This window comes from Arachis hypogaea, chromosome 19 (assembly GCF_003086295.3).
Source record: "Arachis hypogaea cultivar Tifrunner chromosome 19, arahy.Tifrunner.gnm2.J5K5, whole genome shotgun sequence".
NCBI classification, from domain to species: Eukaryota; Viridiplantae; Streptophyta; class Magnoliopsida; order Fabales; family Fabaceae; genus Arachis; species Arachis hypogaea.
In genome coordinates this window covers 24,299,118-24,313,646 of record NC_092054.1, presented here as the reverse complement: position 1 = coordinate 24,313,646, position 14,529 = coordinate 24,299,118, and the positions used below count along the sequence as shown (strand labels likewise).

Here is a 14,529-nt window from a genome sequence, read left to right as displayed (position 1 = left end):
CAACAAGATTAGTCACTAGAAATAAAAATATTTCAGAACGCATAAGGTGTTGAGCCTGTGCACAAAATTACTACAAATCAGAGTGTAAAAGACAAGATTCACATCCACATTACATGCATTATCGTTGAATTAACCAATAAAGTTCGTCAAAAGACACAATCACTTTGTGTACAACAAGGAAAATAAATAGTCTCAATAGTATATAACACATAATGTGTGGATATCCCCGCCCTAGGTAAACAAGGAAGTAACATGAAGCCTTTAGACTTTATCTTCCCATGTTTAGCTCTTTTTGATGGTCTTTTTCTTCGACTTTTCTGCAGCTCGCTAAAGCATGCTCTTGGTGTCAGGTGCTGTGAATGGTGTCCTAACCTCCTTGCGTTTATTCCTGGGTTGGTTGCGGTGCACAGGAGGTCGAGCAGGACTGTCAAGGGCATTCAAAGCATCTCTAATGGCTGAATTTTTGTGACATTAGGATGATGTCAAACATTATTTCCAACCTATATAACTTAATGGTGTCCTGCATGTGAAAGTCACTATCAAATGGATATAAATGTGCAACAAAGAATGCCAGTTCATTTGTATATTATATAAAGGAACACCAGTAAATAGACTAATCACAAAACACCTCGTGAGGGTGTCACATTTGTTACAACCTTGAATTTTGTAGGTGAATTCAAATAGACACACTTTCAAACAATTAGAACAAGGACCAAGCTTCATGTTTTGTATTTTCTATACCTACATAAACACACGTTCAACAATAACAAGCCAAGGAGTAATTTAACTATCAAATTCTGTTAATCAAAGAATAAAAAAAATACTGAAGACACAACTATCATATATGCGTGCACACTTTTCTAATTATATGAAGGTTTACTTCCATGGCAATCAAATTATTCAAAACCAGCTAAATGAGGACAACTAGAAACCAGCTATATATATATATATATATATATATATATATAATCAATTTTGAGTAGATAAAACCTTTTAGGAACATTCCTTAAAAGCTAAATTTGATCACAAGACACACCAATTTAAAATTGAAAATGCATCATTGCATTTGTCACTCCTTGGATCATAAACCAAACAATTATATAAAAAAACTCATCATAAAATTCAATGTATTTATGACTCCGATTTTGACCACATCAATTGATTAACAAGATTTTATGATCCATGTTGTTAATATTTATTTTTTAGGTTTCTTAAAATGGTACTCTAAGCAGTAATTGAACACACAGGTCATAAACCAATTTTTTCCTAAGCCACTTAATTAACCTATATGTATAGTAATATAATCAAGAGGAATACTAGGAGGCCAGCAATTTTGGTATTTTGTAACCATCAATTAGCCATCAATAGTGTTTTTAATGGTGTGAGATTACATCTAATGGTGAAAAATCACTTACTTTTGTTTTGATGGTTAAGTGCTGGCCAGAAAACACAAAAATTGCTGGTCCCCTAGACTTAATCAATCTGAGTACGGAAAAATCTTTTTGGAACATTCCATATAAACTGAATTCGATCACAAGACGCAACAATTTTAAATTAATTTTACTCCTTTACAATGGTCACTCATTGTCCTGTAAAGCAATCAATTATTTAAAAATCTCGATATAAACCTAAGTGTAAATTAAAAAAAAATTAAGCATAGGAATTACTTCACAGGATTCAATCATCCATGTTGTAACCATTTATTTTTTCAATTCAATTAGGCTTCGTTACCAAATACTCTAAGTAGTAACTGAATATACTTGTCTTAAACCTATACTTTTCATAAACCAAAACATAATCCATTATAAACAAATTAAAACAATCCAACTAATTATTTTTTGTTTACTCAACAACAATCAACTATGTATATTCAATTTAAAAATCAAGCAACAAACTAAATTTATTTTAAGACACATCCAAGGTAACATTCAGTGAGTACTTCTAATTTTTTACTCATCATCATAAGACATTACTCCTACTCTACAGAATTAGCACCGAACATATCCAAAAACAAATTATACGTTGACTCATTTCAAAACCTTTTACAACTCTATATAAACTTAAGTGTAAATTAAAAAAAAGAATTAAGAACAAAAATTACTTCAAAGGATTCAATTATCCATGTTGTAACCATTTATTTTTTCAATTAGGCTTCGTTAGCAAGTACTCTAAGTAGTAACTGAATATATTTTTCTTAAATCTATACTTTTTATAAACCAAAACACAATCCATTACAAACAAATTAAAACGATCTAACTAATTTTTTTTTGTTTACTCAACAACAATCAACTATGCATATTCAATTTAAAGATCAAGCAACAAACCAAAAATTTTTTTAAGACACATACAAGGTAATATTCAGTTACTAGGAGTACTTCTAATTTTTACTCATCATCACAAGACATGGCTCCTACTCTACGGGAATCGATATATCCAAAAATAAATTATACGTTGACACATTTCGAAACCTTCTACAACAGGTATACATTGACTAATAATAAAAAGACACAAAAGATATATTCAATTTTTTTCTTATAAAAACACAAATAGAAGAATCATCGTGTATTTATCTATCTCATACCAGTAAGAATCCATGTTCATAAAAAATGTTTATAACCACTAACCCTGTATGGCATGGCGACTAGGTGGCAAGGTTGTAAGCGGCGATGGCTTGGGTTCCACGAGCAGAATAGGGGCCGCGCTTGCTACTTATTTCTCCGCGCTAGGATGGGTCTTCAACTCCTCCGTGCACTGTGGCGAAGAAAGATGAGATGTAGAGAACCGGCGGCGCAGAGATGGGTCTCCAATAGTGGCGTGAGTTGTTGAGTCAATGCGTTTTCGTGGCGCAGTTGTAACCTCGAAGCGCGCTGTTTGGGTCAACGACCGGCGTTCTAGCAGTGCTGACCTTGGTTGACGGCGGCGTGACCACGTGCAGGAGGGAATGAACGATGTCGAAGGGGAAGAGGTTGGGAAAAGAGACTGGAAATTTTGGACAATGGTACGAGATACGTTCGGCAATGAGAATTAGGAATAGGGTTGCGTGAAAGGGTTGGGGTATTGGGTTTCTCTGTCAAGTTTCTACTCACCTGATGCACGGTTTTACCATTTTCTCACTTTTTCAAAAAATTTTTCATGGACCCCACATTAAACCTAATTAAGCCATATAAATTTATTTTAATTTATTTTAATTTGTGTTAGTAATAGTTGGCAGACTCTCTCTTGTTAACGTATACTTTTCCATATAATAATCATAATTTAACTATGTTTACTTACACAGAATAATGACCCTATTGTTCCACTCCTGCAATAAACACAGAGTTTGTCCCTTTTCAATAAAATCACACATCACATTATACAACTCATAATTAGAGAATCGTACCACTATAACAGTCTCATCTCTTTACAACGTGTCTTTTACATGTATAGAAGAAATCTTCCTTTACACTATAGAATTTCTCTATGTTATAATGTTAACATAAAAAAATTATTTTTCACATTTATTACGGGAATAATAAATTAGTACCCTAAATGGGATATTATATAGATAACCATATATAAATATTTTACTATATCAATGCGTTAAAACAAAAGTATGTGTAATTTTTATAATATATTCTAATTAAACGATAATTAGCAAGTTTATTCAATTTCGTGCAAACCAAGAATGTCGCTTTGGTGCTATGTATGTATGACCTAAGTTCCTATAATAAATGGTAAGGTATACCAATTTTGGTGATCCTTTAATCATAAGCTTATTTTGTGACTGATTTCATTTTGTTTGAAATTTATTTTATTTTATTTTTTGCATGCAAAGAAAGTAATATATGATGGGTAGATCAATGGAGAATGTTGGATCCGAGTTCAAAGATTCTGAGACAGTAGTGATATTATTTTGCTTTGAGATCCTAAACAAGATTCATGCATGATGATTTGATGAAAAGATTTAAAAAAATCATATATTTTCGCTAACGACTGCAAATTTCAATTTTTAAAGATTGTACGTAAAGATTGTGTTGCAAAATTTCTTATAGAATTAAATAAAAACGTTTGTTAGTCTTTTCTTTATTAATACGTAATACCAATATCTCAGGCTATAAATAAAAGTCAAATCATATAGATACATTCTTGTAGTACGCATTAAAGTTAACAGAAAATAAACATAATAAAATGATTAGATTTGAAAATTTATTCTAAACTTTTTATAATTATTCTTTTATATAGATACATTCTTTGTATGAGAAATGCATGTAGATATAAAAGAAATCTTTGCCTAAATAATAGAAAAAAAAAAATTTTCCATTCTTGAACCATATTTCATCATCAGCTAATAAAAAATGCTCTACAATTTTATCTGAAAACTACAATTACAACAACAAAACTTTGTCTATTTGGATACACCAAAACTTTTTTTTCTAAAGGTATGTCTTGTACCAAACTCTTTAGATCTACCCAAAACCTTATTTTGTGTTCCTCGTTTGAACCCACTTGCGGTGCATAGGCGCTAATCACATGATAAGTACGTACCTCCTTCCAACACAAGTTTGATAGAGATGATCCGATCTCCCACCCTGTTGACATCTACTATGTCCTTTTTCCACTGCTTATTCACGATAATACCATGCTACCTCATTCCTATTCTTCATCTTTCCTATATACCAAAGTTTAAATTTGGAAGTATCCAACTCCCCAGCCTTCGCACCGACCCATTTTGTTTCTTATAGGCACATGATGTTAATCTTCCCTCTTGTCATGGTATCCACCACCTCCATGAATTTTTCTATTAGAGTGCATATGTTCCATGTCCCAAATCTCAATCTTATGTCTCTCCAACCTTTACCTTTATCTTTTTCTTTGTGAACTAGCTTGTTTACCCTCGTCCGTTCATGAAAACGCGAAAACCCTTGCTCATTTAACACTACACCCCGGTACCGATGCAGTAGCTCTTACTCATTTAACACTGTACATGAGCCAGACAGTGTGTTGTTTCTGGGCAACGGACCTAGCTTTAGTACAATAACGTCTTTGATCCATGTCATGAAGATTCAACTAAGTTTTTATGTTGGCTGTCAAAGACCTAACACAATCCTCCTCCTATATCTGAACTTGGGATCAGCTATATACCGCAGGTATAGCATAGGCGGAGTATTAAACTACTCTTCCACCTTAGTCCATGACAACGATAAAAAGTCTCGTGACCCACTAATTCAACCCAACAGAATACATAAATTCAATTACAATTTTAGTCTTTATTATCTTATCTTATCTTTATGTTATTTTCTTATCTTATCTTATCTTTACTTTTATCTTTCGAAGGCAATGTTTTATATATATTTAGTTTTACCTTCATAATTTAATAATATAATTCAATTAATCAACAATCAATAAAAGTTCTTCATTTTTTTTTATAAAATAGTTCTATTATATATATATATTATATCAAAGTAGCACTATTAAAAATAACAAAGTAGACAAACAGCAACTAAAAATATTCATAAAAATATTCCTCAATTTCCTAAACCACAAAAATAGCACTATTAACCGCACTACTACTACTCCAAGAAATCTAAATCATAGAAATCCCAAACTTGAATGTTGTTAGGGTGCCATCATCGAATGATGTATCAAACTAATTCAATCTTTCCCTTAACAACTGTAGTTGACACACTGTCATCACCATCACCGTTATTCTCTCCATTATTACAGGAACAGTAACAAGCATATAGTATCAGCTGAATTAGTCCAGACAATGCTCCAATTCCATTACTTACCAGGACGTAAATATCGAAAGGGTGGATGAGAGCGTATGTTGTCCAGCACACTCCATTGAGGAAGTTAGTTAGAGATAGCCAAAATGGCATATATTCCACGCTATTGGTTTTTATAACCTTTGCCATGATCGTAAGAGGAGAGACATACATCATGATATTAAATATATCACACAGTACACCAACCACTAACTATCTTTCGTGAGTGCCATGTAGTACCAGCAACGTTATAAAAGCAACAGCGGCAAAGAACAAAACCTCTGATCCCATAAGGAACAGTACCTTCCTCCGTCCTTTGTTAGTGGCATAAATGTAAAAAATGGTGAGATAGACGAACTCGAAGACAAGGCCAACGCCATTGATGGTAACCACAAGAACACTGTGAGGGTGCATGTAACACCCTAACTACCAAAGCTCGCACTTCCGGCTGCGCGACTATGATAGTTCGGACATTACGATGACACTTATATTAATTAATACTAAAATATGAGCCTGTTTAAAACTTTAAACCGTAATACCGCTCCCAAAGATACTTTCATTCGATAACGTACATCCATAAATACCATTCAACTTACAACAACTCAAAAAGAGTACATCCATATATATACATAAATATATATAAATAATATTACAAACATTAACCAATACAATTCCTATCCCTCTTACAGAATATATATCAAGATAAAGGTGAGGGTACAATAAACCATAACTAAAACAATACAGAGCATCACAACAACAATTAAATAAGCTCTTCATAACTTCTGCGCCCATATCCTGAAAGGGGAAAAATGTAGGGGGGGTGAGAACATCATCCTCGAAAGGGTTCTCAGTAGAGGGTTTTTGGGAATTACTGTAATAGGATACATGAAGATAAACCGTGCCAGTGATTTATAACCGTCTTATGCCTCTTTTCAAAAACAACGGTTTACAATAAAAGTAAAGTCGGAAATCTTTTCTGAAAGAGGAACCATTCTATTCTCAAAACATCAAAGCCTTTCAAAAAGGTTTATCTATACTGTACCAAAATAGCTTTTCATATTTTATTCCAAACCAGAAACACGAAACCAAAATCAACCATCGGTTCATATCATTCCAACCACGGCCCTAGGCCCAAACAATCCAACCATCAACCAATCACCACAATCCAACAAAGTCCCAGTAGCAAACACAAAAAGGAAGATGCAAGCACAAACAAACAGTTATTGCAAGTAGAACAATTAGCAATTAATCACATAGGCAAACCAAGTATGATATGCACGCCCAAACAATGTCACATAGATGCATATGATGCATGCCTGTCCCTAATGGCTGATGATATCATCTGTCGGTTATAGAGCCAACCCGACAAGTCCTGGTAGCTAACCATTGGACTGTCCCTCTGTCGCGCATCCCCAAATCGAGTTATACTCATCATAAACTTGATCATAATCATGATCCATATCCATCACCTTCACTGGTGAATATTTACGGGGGCGAGCTCATCCGGGACTTTCACAGTGCCCGACCACACTTACGACATAGGGTCAACAGAGTATCAAGTCTCAACCTGGAGCACGTGGTGGCTAGCCACTGCTACTACCCAGGGAAACTCGTATCTCAGATAGTGGAAGTGCAACATTCACATTTATCAATGATTCAGCATAAACATGCATTCAATCTCATCCATGGATCAACATCCATCTCAGCCATCCGGCTCACGGTTCAGTCCAGAACCAGCCAATATTCATATCATACACAGCCATTCCGGCTCACGGTTCAATCTAGAACCAACCAATATTTATAATCATACATAGCCATTCCGGCTCACAACAAAACAACACTTCCACATTCAACATCATAAATTCATAAAATCGGCATTTAAGCCATAAATCACTTTTTCCCAAATCATTTCACTTGAAATAGAGTTTCAACTCTTTTTAGCCTTGACTTTGAAGATCTCATTTTCAAATCATCTCAGGCTCATAAGCCAAATTTACTCAAAGTGAGTTTCCTTTTTAAAGCAAAGCCACTCTCGGCATTCTCTTTCCAAAACTTCCAAAACCATGGAAAGTTAAAGATTCTTTTTGGGAACATTCAAAATCACCCATCCAACAATGGGATTTTATAACAAAAGTTTCTTGCCAGAGTCCCAAGTCTTTAGGGAAGGTCAACTTATATAAATTCCTTAAAATTCATTGAAACTTTTAAAATCATAGATTCCCGGTTCAAGTAAATAAAACTGAATTTATTATGAAACCGTTCATACAAAATCACAAGTTCCAACCCGGTCCAAAAATCAACTCATTTGAAACGGAACCGGTTCATTTGAATCAAACCACTTTCAGGTTTCTTTTTGGAACCCATTTTTCTAACTCTTCCAAAATGCCTCAAACTTGATTACTCAATCAAAAGTCTAAATTCCTTTAAAATCACTAAAAGCTCCTTTTTATATTGAAATCAATATTAGAGCATCATTCTTTCCTTCAGTGATTCAAACTGTACAAATAGTTCGTTTCTAAATAAGCTGAACTCAACGCATAAAGTTCATTAAATAGATTAAGCTTGAAAACATAAATATTCTCTTAATAAATCAATTAATACAATTTCTCAAATCCAACCCTTTTTAAATAACTTTACAAACAAGAGTAGGATTTTGTAGAAATTTCGGCAGCACCTCCCCTAAAACTTGGACTTTTGCCACCCAGTTCGGGTCCCAACTAAACCGATTCTCATTCCTTTTTAACAGCCCAAAACCAGAAATCAATTCAAAAGCAAGCTAAATCCAACAGTCGCCTCAGTGGCATATCTCAAGGAAACTATTTTAGAAATCAACTCAATATCAATCAATTTAACTCATTTCCAAAGCTTTAAAGAATCGGTTCAGCAACAAATCATTTATCAAAACCAAATCAGTGAAAGCAAACCAGGCTGAATTTCAAAGAGTATTCTATCTTTCACATCATCAAAACAATTGACTCAATTCAAACCAATCCTCAACGGATTAAACTCAGATTTCAAATATTTAAAGAATCAGCTTCAAAACATTACATTTCACAAAGCCGCACAACAATTCAGCCAAACAAACATTCATAATCATTCGATACAATCAAATTATACATAAGGCCGATACAATCACCAAATACACAATATCTCACACCAGTATCCATATGTAATAATTCCAATACACAAAACATAGTTTTTGGAAAGCGCCCTTACCTTAAAACGCAATTCCATAACCCAAACGCCTTACAGAGTCCTTTCCGCCTCAACCCGAACTGACGGCAACCAAGACCTCAGCTCCCAGCCACGTTCGCAATAACCATAGCAACACTAATCGCAACATACAATAATCAGGACTCGACCCCATGTTATTAAAACTCATATTCATTAACCGAACACAACAGAATACTAACGCGAGGCTTTTCGAAACATAATTTCTTACCAAACAGAGAACTCGGTGGCTGTTTCCGGCAACAGAGGCAACGAAGGCCAGGTACGGCGACACCCAGTGACTCGTTCTCCCTCTACGCGACTCAGATGACCGCTGCAGCAACAAGCCGTGACTATGGTATTCTCGAAATTCAAAAGAAACAGAATCCATTAACAAGACCTTATCAGCAGAGTTTTCCGGCGACGGCAGCGGGGTCTCAAGTGACAGAAACGGCCAGAGGCTCCGGCGGTGATCCTGGAAGTCACAGAATCACTCCCGGCGGTCAGAAACACAGAGATGCAGCTCCCTTCTCCGGTCGGATCCAACGGCCGCAAAAGGATCAGCCCCAACTCGCGACACCATTTCCTCCTCTCTTCATGCTTGACGGCGGCAGATCTAGCAGGAAAGGGACCTTCGGCGCGGCGGAACGGCGGCGGTCAGTGGCGCGTCGGCGGCGACTGGACGCAGCTCCTCCAGCTCGCGTTTCCTTCTCTCCCAGCGTCGCCCAGTCTCGGCCATCCTCCTTCGGGTTCGGCAGAATGGACCCACGGCGGCGCTGTGCTTCCTCCACGATTACGGGCCCGACGGTGGCGCAGCAGTGAGGACGACGGAGCTGGCGGCTTCTCCCTTCCTCAAAGCTTGTCTTGATCTCTCTCTTACTCGGACTAGATCGGCGGCTTCATGGTGGCGACGGCAAGGAGGCTCGCGACGGTGACAAGGACGCGTGGACTGCCGCGGCGGCGCGACGCGGTGAGGGCGACGGCGGCACTGTGAGCTCCCTTCCCTCTCCACGCCGGCGAACCTTCCTTCTTCCTTCCCTCTCAATTCGTTTCCTACTTCTGTTTCTTTCCTTTCCTGGAAATGGGAAAGGAAACCGTGTGCTATTGTTTGTGTTGCTGAAGGGGGTTGGGGTGGTGGCTGCTGGGTTACAAGGATTAGGGTTTCATTTTTGAAACTTATGGTTAGGGACAATTTAGTAAATTCAAATGAAATTGGGAAAAATATAGTAATTGAAACCCAATGTAAATCCAACACTAATTATATATATAAAATACCATTTGTTCATCATTTTCACAAATTATTTTCGATAAAAGGTCCAAATCTAAAAATTAGAAATAATATAATTAATTTCTCTATTTTCCAAAATAGCAGTATTAATATTTAAAATATTAATTATTTAATCCAAATCATGTAAAACCCCTCTTATTTCATAACTGCCAAATTCATAATCTGAATATAGAAAATAACCCAATAATTATAAAATTGGATAAAAATCATAACTCGTCTCAAATTCAATAAATCAAAACTTGCCTTAATTATCTTTAATAAAATGATTTCCGAAATTAAGGCTATAAATAACTATATGATTTGAGACTTGATCATAATAAGACTTTTCAAAAGTTCTGGGTCTTACAGTGCACGAAAGGAAGCCCATAGAACACCCAAAACGCACAGTTTAGAACCGTTGCTATATACGGATCGGGTTTGAACTCTTCCACGGACTTTTTCTTTATTATCTGATAGAATGTTGGCGCTGGTGAGAAAAACAAGCCGAAAGAAATCACATTCCCTATAATGCCGATAACGGTACGAACAAGTGCGGCGCTCACCATCCTTCTTCTTCTTCAATGGCACCCAAATAGAGAGAAAGAATTAAGTAAGCAGAAGAGTGGAGAATTGACGGCTACACCTTAAAATTATTAAAGAATAGAAAAAAAAGATGAAGAACTTTTATTGATGGTTGATTGATTGAATTGTATTGAATTATGAAGGTAAAATTAAATATATATAGAGCATTGCCTAAAAAGAAAGATAAAAATAAAAAAAAAAGATAAGATAAGATAAAATAAGATAATAAAAACTAAAATTGTAAATAAATTTATGTATTCTGTTGAGTTGAATTTGTGAGGTACGAGACTTTTTTATCGTTGTTATAGACTAAAGTAAAAGAGTAGTTTAATACGGAGTTCAATTTTATCTAGATGCTTAATATAAATTTTAATTTTATTCTTATTATTTAAATTCTTTTTTTATATCCAATTTTATTCTTATATTTTTATATTATTTACTTATTTTTATTCTTTCTTTCCCCCAATGATTCCACCACCACCACCACAGTTAACAACGCCGCCACTACTACTACCATTGCAGTTGTTGCTGTCGCCACCATCACCATATTTATCTTAACTAAAAGAGAAATTTTATTAGAAGCATGGGATGGCTCTGCCAAAGGTAATGCTTGATCATCACAAGGACACCTTCAGCCATAAGATATCTTGAATTCAAAAAAATAAAAATAAAAATAAAAATAAAAAGCATAAGTCATATACATTGCTCCAGCTATTTTAGTTTTTCATGAAAGTGACAAAAAATTATTTGTAATACAATATATTGTGTATAGTAAACAAATTAAAAGAAAATGTAATTACCTCCTCAAGAATAATAGAAAATTTTTGGTATTTTATTGACTTAATTTGATATTATCATAGTTGTTATCATTACCTTTGTATATAATGTTGAAAAATTATCAAAATTAAGTACTGATTTTAATTTTGGCATGGCATTAGCAAGAGAAAGGAGCCATCATTAGCCCTAAAACTATTTAGAGAATATGCAAGATTAAGAAATTACATGATATTTTAAAGTTTTTCAATCATTCTATCTATAATAGTTTTACAGACAAAAAGTTGACATTATTCAAAGGAAATATGAAAGGACAATAAACAAAATTTTATAATAAATTTCCAAATCAAAATGCATTAAATAAGATGGTTTTCTTTATTATTGGGCATAAGCGACTTTTATAAAGTTTATTGTAAAAAACAAACAAGTTGAATAATAGTAATTAATGTCTTGCTTTATATTAAATTTCACCTTTTATATTGGATATTAGTATTATTGCATTCTATCTATCATTAAAAAAATTATTTTTTTTCTTGTTTAAAAGATGACTAAGACTTTATTTGAGTGAGTTTTTAAGAAAATATATTTTTTTTAAAGTTATTTTTTTTAAAAAATTTTTTAGAAAAATAAAAGTAATTTTATTTTTGAATATCTTATTATGCAAAAAATTTTTTTTATCTATCAATTATGTTTGAGTACAATAATATAAAAATATTTTTTTATTTATTTATTATGTGAAAATATCTTTTTTTTAAAATGATGTAAATTGTAACTTCTCAAAAAAAGATTTTTTTTTCTAGTTCTTTTATTTTTACTACTAGAAATTTGCCAAATGTAACAACCAAATTTCCAGTTATGATCATACCGAAAATCGAGTGTTACCAACTTGCTTCCTAGATATAACTATTATTTAATAGTAATCCTATAACCTTGTTAGCGCGTAATCGATTTTTCGAAAAAATTTTCTTTATACAAAATGATACGAAAAACTAAATCAACATAATGAACAATAGTACGGAAAATAAAATACAGGAATAAGCAAGGTAGTCATAATAATATACATAGTGTACATATATACAGAGACGTCACAAAAAAGAAGTCAGTTAATACATCATGTTATACAACCTTTATCCAAAATATATACATATATAAACACTTGACACTCCTAGGCCTGACCCATAGAAGAAGCCCCTAGTCTGGCGCCCAAACTAGCCTAGCAAATCCAACAAAATACTAGTCTCTCTATGAATCTAACCAAAAGGGAGAGTCTAAACCCAAAATACTGGTGCTAAATTGAAGCGCCGTCAAAACGAGATGTTTTCTCCCATACTATCTGCAGTTAACCATAACTATCAGAAAACGAGATCTCCACCACCTCCGGATACTCCTCAGGGTCCTTACCATTATCATCATATATCTCTATGATCTTACAGAAATTGTAAGACCCGGTTAATTAACGGCTAATTAACCCTTAAATGAGAATTTATTCTAGAAAGCCAAAAATGTTATTTTTATGGCTAAATGTGATAGAGGAGATTGAGACGAGAATTTCGGTACCAATTTTATAGAAAACGGACCAAGATTGGACCGAACGGGCCAAACCGGGCCAACCGGACCCAAAGTGGGCCCTTGGCCTAATATAACTAAACCAAAACCCTAGTTTTCAGCACTCTCTCTCTCCTCACAACACTCATATTCACGCTGAAATGGAGTAAGGGAGGGGAAGAACACTCTCTCAAGTTCTCTCCCTTGGTTGATCTTCAAACCACCATAACTTTTGATCTAGAGCTCCGATTGCCGTTCCGTTTACGGCCACGCGTTCACTACGGAGAGCTCTACAAAACCCATACAATCAATCTTGAGGTAAGCCACGTTCTACTGTTCGAAATTCCAGCCCTTGATTTCGAGTTTCATGAGCAAAAATGTTGAGATTTTGGGTTCTTTGATGTTATAGGACCCAGCTCTCTTGAAGGAGAAGGTTAATCTTGTCTCCTTGGACCTTGGGTGTAGTAAGATTCTCAACCCTAGTGTAAATTGTTGTTCTATGATGTTTGGGTATTGAGATGTTGTGTATGGATATGATGATTGTGGCTTAGGTTGTGTATGTGTGAATATTGGAGCTTGATTGGTGATTTTGGAAAGCTTGGGAGAGGGTTTTGTGTGAAAAAAATCTGTTCTTGGAGGTGTTGAGACCTTGAGAGCTTGAGAAAAAGTGGTTTGGAAGTGCTCCGGTTGAGCTTGGGAAATTGGCTAAGGTATGGTTTCGGTTTCCCGTATCTCATATGTAATGTGGTAGGAAATACTTAGGCTAGAGGCCCTAAGATAGGCATTGAATTATTGGTGTTGTTGAATGGTTGAGATATATGAAGTGTTCATATATGTGATTATGAATATTGATGCCTTGATTGTGTGATATATGAGAAATGCATGTTGTGATATATGCTTGATGGATGATTGAGGTTGAATTGATGGGTGGTACCATGTTGATGGTGAGTATGATGTTGATCATGTATAATGATGGTTGATTTGGAAATTGATATTATTGGAAATTGGGATGAGAAGGATGTATGACATGAGATTGTGTTTGTCCTTTAGCCATTGATTGAGAAGTGTTAAAATGGTTGGAGGTAGTTTTGGGAATTTTGGTAAAATGTCAATGCGTGAGTTGAGGATGGCTTGTTGTTGATTTTGGTACATTTTTAATGATTTCAAAGAGAAGGGTTGAAATTGGCATGTTTTGATTGATCTTGAAAAGAGTTGAAAGTGGCTTGTTTTGAAAATGGCACTTTGTGGTTTTGAATGAAAATATGGTTTTTGGGCATACTTTGACGGGACATAACTTGGACTACGGATCTTTGATTTGTGCCAAATCTGTTTAGAAATGAAATTGGATCCGGGATGTCCATGCCGTTCGAAGAACGGGTGAAAAATGATTTAAAATGAGAGAGTTAT

The 14,529-nt window shown here is 34.8% G+C and overlaps 1 pseudogene; it reads right to left on the bottom strand.

Moving 5' to 3' along the window:
* Positions 1–5,621: 5,621 nt before the first annotated feature.
* LOC112778124 (bidirectional sugar transporter SWEET5-like) lies at positions 5,622–10,787 on the bottom strand (annotated as a pseudogene).
* Positions 10,788–14,529: the final 3,742 nt, after the last annotated feature.